A 7,847-nucleotide genomic window follows, 5' to 3' on the forward strand; every position below is an offset into this window, starting at 1 on the left:
TGTCTGGGCGGTACCCTTGGAAGTTGAGCAGGAATTTGTCCCGGAGACTTCTCCAGGAGTCGATGGACAACGGGGGTAACCTGGTGTACCAGGTGAGGGCCAGGCCTTCGAGGGCGATGATGAATGACTTGGCCATTGTGGCGTCGTCCCCTCCGGATGATGCAACGGCGACTTGATAGCTCATGATATACTGTGCTGGGTCAGTGCTGCCATTGTACTTGGGGTATGTCCCTGCCCTGAAGTTGGCGGGCCATGGTGACACTTGTAGGTGTGGCACCAGGGGACTCCGCTCGTCAAGGTAGTTGACACCTTAGAATGCTACGGCGTGCGGGATGGCGTGTCCGCGTTGAGGGACGAACATGTCTTCGATTTGCGCGCGCTGTTGGAGGGGTGAGCCATGTTGCAAACCAAGATGGCCTTCACGTTGCATGAGCGTGATCTCTTGCTCAAGCTCCTGAGCCCTCTGCTCTTCGTCGCGTATCATCTGGCGCACCTTGGCTTGCGCAGACACGCGTTGGCGCTTGGCCTCGAGGATCTCTTTTTGCTTCTGGAGGTTGCGGTTCTTGATGCGCAAGGCCCGTAGTTGTAGTTGTTCCTCTGCTGAAACGTCGATGACTTCACCATCCTCGGTGGCGTCCGTGCCCTCCAGTGGAGCGAAGCCTGGGGGAGGTTGCGGTTGTCCTCCGGAGCTGTAGGTGCGGAGACTGCCTTCGGGTGTGGGTTGTTCATTGTGCTGCCTCTTGCTGAGTGCGTTGTATTCGCAGGCTTCTTGGTGGGTGGTGTCAACAAGGGCCTTTCCCTTTTTCTCGGCCAGCAGCGCTGCCTTCGCAGCTTCGTCAACGGATGGGGCTGCCTTTGAGCTAGCTCTCTTAGGTGCCATCGCGGGTGGTTTTTTCGTAGCACGAACGGTGGGCGCCAAATGTTGGAACTTGCTCTCCCGAGCAAGATGATCCAACGGGGGAGTGAAAGTGATGCAAACAAGGTTTTAGCTCAAGAAGGTAATTGCTCTGTTAATCTAGCCTCTCAAGGGCACTGTGCGGGGGTATTTATAGGTGCCTGAGTACCCAGCGTCATGGATTAAGGACACATGTGCCCTTAGGCGCCTAGGTCGTCCCCAGAATATTCCCATAAAGAGGGTTACAGACTGTCATTACAGAAAAGCCTTCACAAATCGGGCCCGTAATGCGCTCAGCCGCGCGGGGCCTGTTACAATGGGCCGAATTCTACGTGAGCCTTCGTGTTGGACGAGGACGCGAGACGGAGCGACCTTGTCGTAGGCCTTCGTCTTGCAGCATGTTGGACGAAGGGTGGAAACTGCCGGCCGCTTTGCCTCCATTGGTTCGGTGAGATCGGCGAAGGCATCGAGCAAAGGGTGGTGTCTTCGCCTTTGCCCCAACACTTCCTGCGTTGCATTCTCAAGCAAGCGCTTCGTCACCTGAGATCAGCTTCGGCTTAAGGAACCTGAACACACAAATGGCCAGGGTAAGATCCACTGCTAGGGTGTCTCGTGAAGGAGAGGAGACCGAAATCACCGAAACAACACCAATTTCAGAAGTGATGAAGCGGTTGGGTCTGGTTGTGTCAGAGGAAGTTGCTGCCGAAGGTGCCTCCAATGCCGAAGCTGAACAGATTGTAGCTGGAGGCAAAAGTGACAATGAAAGTGAAGAAGATAACAGTATTTTGAGCCCAACAAAGCCTAGCCACATTGAGTTTGGGAAATCTACTGTAACAGAGGATGACATGGTTATGATGAGGAAACTTGGCTATTTCGGGGAGGACGAGAGCAAGCTTGTCCGGTTTGCTAGGGAGGAAATAGTTCCGGAACCAAAAGAGGACAAAGTTGTCATTTTCAAGAGCTTCTTCAGAGCAGGACTTCGGTTCTGCTTAAATGACATGATAGGGGAAGTTTTAAAGAACTTTGAGATATACCTTCATCAATTAACACCCAATGCTATTGTTAGGCTCAGTGTTTTTATATGGGCTCTCCAAAACCAGGCTATGGATGCTAATGCCGAAGCTTTTTGACGGGTGCATGAACTGCACTATCAGACAAAGGCTAGAGCAGATGGTCTTCATAAGAACTTTGGCTGCTACAACTTTGCATATAGAAAAGATACGAAGGCTCCAATAATTGGCTATCACACTAAATGGCCAACCGGGTGGACAAATGAATGGTTTTATGTGAAAGCTGCGAGAAGAAAAGGGAGAAATTGATGACTATGGTCATGAAGCCCATGAAACTAAGCTTCGGAATGACCAGACCCTTGTGCCATATGCAACTTGGCTCCCCATGCCATGTAGTCGAAGTTGAGTTTAGAGTGGTAGCTACCGAAATTAGTACTAGGGACCTAGTACAAGAATATTTGGCAAACAAGACATTTCCATCTTACAACGGTTGGGGAATGCCGAAGAAAAAAGAAGGGGGAAAAGCATGAGCTTGTATGGCTCCCCTACCATTTTAAATTTGAAAAACAATTCAAGAAACCTTGCAACAAATGGCTGGAGATGATTGAAACCATGTGCAACGAAATACTTGGCAATTATACCAAAAAAGAAGACCAATTGATGACTGCCGCCTTCGGCACCCGGCCAAAACGAATGCTGAACCGTGTTATGGATGCCTTAAACTTCGATTATCCTGACTACGAGAAGCTCGACGAAGGGGCCGAATGGATAAAAAGAAAAAGAATAGTCAGCATTCTGAGTAGGCAAGTTGCCCGATTGATAAAGGAAGATGAAAAAGCTTTGAATAAACCAAGAATAGCACAAGAGCCAAATATGGCAATTTCTAAGAAGCGAAAGCTTAACATAGTGCCTTCTTCTAAGCAGAAATCAGGAGAAGAAGCTCCTTCGACGCCCTCTGCTATCGAAGTAGCGGAAATTCTGATGGTAATGACTAACTCCCCACCCTTCAAGTTGCTAAGTCCACTTTGATCAGAACTGACACAATTTTCACAGAAGAAAGGACAGCCTTCGGCTGCAGAGGAGAAAGTGAAAGAACAAAAGAAACGATGAATAGTAAATGTGATGCAAGCCATTGAACGAACACCGCCTTTATCTTCAGCGGCTAAGATCGTGACTGCTACAGGTGCCAAAGCTAAAGTTGTTGTCGAAGCGAAGGGCACCGGTGAAGCCGAAGCTACAATGCCTGATATTGACAGAGTTATATCAGATGTAATTGTTGGGACCATGCTTCGTCGCCGAAGGTCTTGCGGAAAGAAACAGCTTCGGCTGAAGCTGCTCGTACGTGATGTAGAAGGTATCATTCATGAAGCTTCGGTATTACAGCATATCCGAAGATGAAGGGTTGAACCGACTTAAAGATAGAATGACCTTTTAGTCCATAAGAGTCTGAGTCATTGTTGTAAACTTTTATGAGGGGCATGATTGTAATTCCTCATAGGCCGTGTCTTGTGCCTATAAATAGTGAACAGTATTCCTTTACTGTTCACGCATTCCTGTAATTGCAAACTCATCACTCGGGAATTATTATTTGTCAAGGCAAAGGTATAAATGTACCTAAATATCATGTTCTAACATCTGAGATTCATATAATAAGATATGCGAATGATATCATTTATTCCTGATATGTTTATCTTCCATATTTCACATTTTATATTAGTTTGTATTATTTTTGTGAGTTTAATTACGAAGGTGAAACCTTCGTAATATTCTGCTCATGGTCTTCGTCCGAAGTTCATTAAATCCTTGGGGAGATAATGCTTCAGCGGACGAAGGGCATTAATATTTAACATTTTATGTTGCCTTGTTCTTAATTAATAGCATTTGAGAACAAGTCCCCAACATTGGCGCCCACCTCCCGGTGAACTCACTTCCACTTCCTGAGACAATGGCTTCGTTCAAGAATCAAGCTGGAACTGCTTCAGCTCCGAAGCTGATTCTCCCGATAACAGGCGGTTCATGCTCAGAGCCGGCTAACAAGAAATAGAAGAAGGAGGCACAGAGAAGAGTACAACATGTAGGGGTACAAGGACCCTTCATCAAGTCATGATGGTCTCACATTCCAATTACCTTCTCTCAAGAGGATCTTCAGCTCAAGGATTACCCACACAACGATGCTATGGTTATCTCTTGTGTGATCAAAGGATTTCTGGTCCATAATGTTTTGGTTGATACAGGCAGTGCAGCTGATATCATATTTGCTAAGGCCTTCAGACAGATGCAAGAGCCCGAAGACAAGATCCATGACGCCACACATCCCCTTTGTGGCTTCGGAGGAAGGCAGATTGTAGCACTTGGAAAAATCACAATGCCAATAACCTTCGGATTTATCAACAACACAAGGACTGAACAAGTTGTGTTCGACATTGTTGACATGGAATACCCTTACAATGCAATCATTGGTCGTGGTACTCTTAATGCCTTCGAAGCAATCCTTCATCCAGCATATCTTTGCATGAAGATACCTTCGGACCAAGGACCTATCGCCATTCATGGAAGTCAGGAAGCTGCTAGAAGGGCCGAAGGAAACTAGACAGATTCAAAGGCAATCCATAACATAGATGGAGCTGAAGCTTGTGAGCAGTACAAGTTTAGAAGGGAGAAGGCTGCTTCGGCCGATCAGCCGAAGCCCATGCTTTTATGTCAGGACATAGCAGAGCAGAAGGTGCTATTGGGATCCCAACTGTCTGAAGAACAGGAGAAAACCTTGATAAGGTTTCTGTTCAACAACAAAGATGTTTTTGCATGGTCAGCCAATGATCTTTATGGAGTCAATAGGGATGTTATTGAACACTCGCTCAATGTTGACCCATCCTTTAGACCCAGAAAGCAGAGGCTTCGGAAGATGTCTGATGACAAGGCCGAAGGTGCTCGGAATGAAGTAAAAAGGCTCCTTAGTGCCGAAGTTATCAGAGAGGTAAAATACCTAGAATGGCTGGCTAACACTGTTATGGTAAAAAAGGCCAATGGTAAATGGAGAATGTGTATTGATTTTACTGATCTCAACAAGGCCTGTCCAAAGGACGAGTTTCCATTGCCAAGGATAGATTCTCTAGTCGATGCAGCAGCTTCATCAGAGCTTATGAGTCTGCTGGATTGTTATTCAGGCTATCATCAAATTTGGATGAAGAAGGAGGATGAGCCAAAAACTAGCTTCATAACCCCTAGTGGAACATATTGTTACCTTCGGATGCCTGAGGGGCTCAAGAATGCTGGAGGAAGCTTCAGCAGAATGACAGCGAAGGTTCTTCATTCTCAGATAGGCAGAAATGTGCTAACTTATGTTGATGATATAATTGTAAAAAGCACGAAGCAAGATAATCACATTGCTGATCTGCAGGAGACCTTCGCTAATTTTAGACAGGCTGGTTTAAAGTTGAACCTAGAAAAATGTGTCTTCGGAGTAAAGAAAGGGAAATTTCTTGGTTGTCTAGTCTCAACAAAAGGGATTGAAGCTAATCCAAATAAAATCGAAGCTATCCTTCGAATGGAGCCACCAAGTACAAAAAAGGGGGCTCAAAGATTGACAGGAAGACTGTCATCTCTCAACAGATTTATGTCTAGATCAGCAGAGAGAAATTTACCATTTTTCGAAGTACTGAAGTCAGCTGAAGTTTTTCAATGGGGACCAGTTCAGCAGAAAGCCTTCGAAGAGCTGAAGCAATATTTGATAGACCTAACAACACTAACTCCACCAACGCCAGGGGCTCCTCTGTTGTTATATGTGGCAGCTTCGCACTCAGCGGTAAGTGCAGCACTTGTTCAGGAGAAGCTTGAAGGTCAAGTCAAAAAGCAAGCCCCAATATACTTTGTATCCGAAGTTCTTAGTTTATCAAAGAAAAATTATACAGAATTGGAGAAGGTGCTGTATGCTGTTCTAATGGCCTCTAGGAAGCTTCAGCACTATTTTCAGGCATACAATATAGTTGTTCCTTCTTCACAACCGTTGAAGGATATTATGAGGAATAGAGAAGCTACTGGAAGGGTTGGAAAATGGGCTGTGGAGCTCAATGAATTCTGTATTGATTATGTGCATAGATCTTCGATTCAATCTCAAGCATTGACAGACTTCATTGCTGACTGGACGCCAGGGGCTCAGGAAGAAGAAACGAATAAAGATGCTGAAGTTTGGACAGTATTTTGCGATGGATCTTGGGGAACCTTTGGAGCAGGAGCAGCTGCTGTGTTGGTTGCACCTTCCAAAGTTAAAACTTGTTATGCAACAAGACTTGATTTCAGTTGCACAAATAACATTGCTGAGTATGAAGCTTTACTGCTTGGTCTTCGGAAGCTAAAGACAATGGGAATCAGAAGGGCGGTTCTTAAAACTGATTCCTAGGTTATTTCTGGTCATATTGACAAAAGCTATAAAGCAAGAGATCCGAAGCTTGAAAAATATTTAGACACGGTCCGAAGGATTGGGGCTTCCTTCGAAGGGTTTTCTGTCAAAAATATTCCTCGTGGAGACAATGAATATGCTGATTTATTAGCTAAGTCAGCAACACAGGGGCTGCCATTACCATCGGAAGTATTTTTCGAAACAATAAAAGCACCTTCAGTGAGCTTCTTGAAAGAGCAGTCCTCAACATATCCCCTGTTTATAGTGAGGACTGGAGAACTGAGATCATCTCTTTTCTTCAGGGTAACTTTCTTTCAGATGACGAAGCTTATAACAGGAGGATAGAGGCAAGAGCTCAACCATATATTATAATAGAAGGGGAGCTATACAAGCGTGGGGTCTGTTCTCCGTTACTCAAGTGTTTATCCAGAACCGAAGGTATAGAACTGATGAAGGAAATACATGCAGGCCTGTGTGGATCTCACATTGGATCTAGGCCTTTGCTTGGAAAAGTTTTTCGCCAAGGATTTTATTGGCCAAAGGCAGCTTCGGATGTAGCGGAATTAGTCCAAAAGTGCGAAGGTTGTCAGAAATGTGCAAGAGATCAAAAACAACCTTCGTCTTTAACTCAGCTAATACAACCCACTTGGCTGTTGCAAAGGTGGGGCCTTGATCTGTTAGGTCCGTTAGCACCAGCACAAGGGAACTTAAGATATGTTGTAGTGGCAGTGGAATATTTTTCTAAATGGATTGAGGCAAAGCCTTTAGCCACAATAACTTTGCTCACTATTCAAAAGTTTTTCTGGCAAAATATTGTTTGTCGCTTCGGAGTGCCGAAGGCCATTACTGTGGATAATGGGACACAGTTTGATTCTGAAGCTTTTAGAGAATTTTGCGATCAAATTGGCACAAAGATCCATTTCGCATCAGTTCGACATCCAGAGTCAAATGGACTTGTTGAAAGAGCAAATGGAATCATAATGACAGAAATAATGAAGTTAATCTTCAATCGGCCCAGGGGAAAATGGCCAGAAGAATTAATCAAAGTGATGTGGAGCCACAACACAACAATGTCAAGATCAACAGGCTTTACGCCATTCAAACTATTGTTTGGTGACGAAGCAATAACTCCGGAAGAGGCCAAAGTAGGATCAATAAGAATAGTAGCATCGGCAGAAGGCGAAGATGAAGCTGATTACTCTGTGGAAAAAGAAGCTATAGAAGGGATCAGGCTTCAAGCTGTGGAAAACATCAACAAATACCAAGCTGAAACAATAAAGTGGCGTGATAGAAAGGTTAGGTTAAAGAACATTGAACCAGGACACTTGGTGCTTCGAAGAGTAGCCAACCCTGAGACAGTAGGCAAATTACAGCTGAAGTGGGAAGGACCTTTTTTTGGTAGTATCTTCGTCAAGACCCGGTTCCTACAGATTGAAGGATATGGACGGCAACGACATTCCTAGATCATGGAATGCGGATGAGCTTCGGCGATATTATGTTTAGCTTGATGTAATTTTTTCTATTCTTTTTTGTGGCACCCTTTTCC

Source organism: Zea mays, chromosome 7 (assembly GCF_902167145.1).
Source record: "Zea mays cultivar B73 chromosome 7, Zm-B73-REFERENCE-NAM-5.0, whole genome shotgun sequence".
NCBI lineage: Eukaryota > Viridiplantae > Streptophyta > Magnoliopsida > Poales > Poaceae > Zea > Zea mays.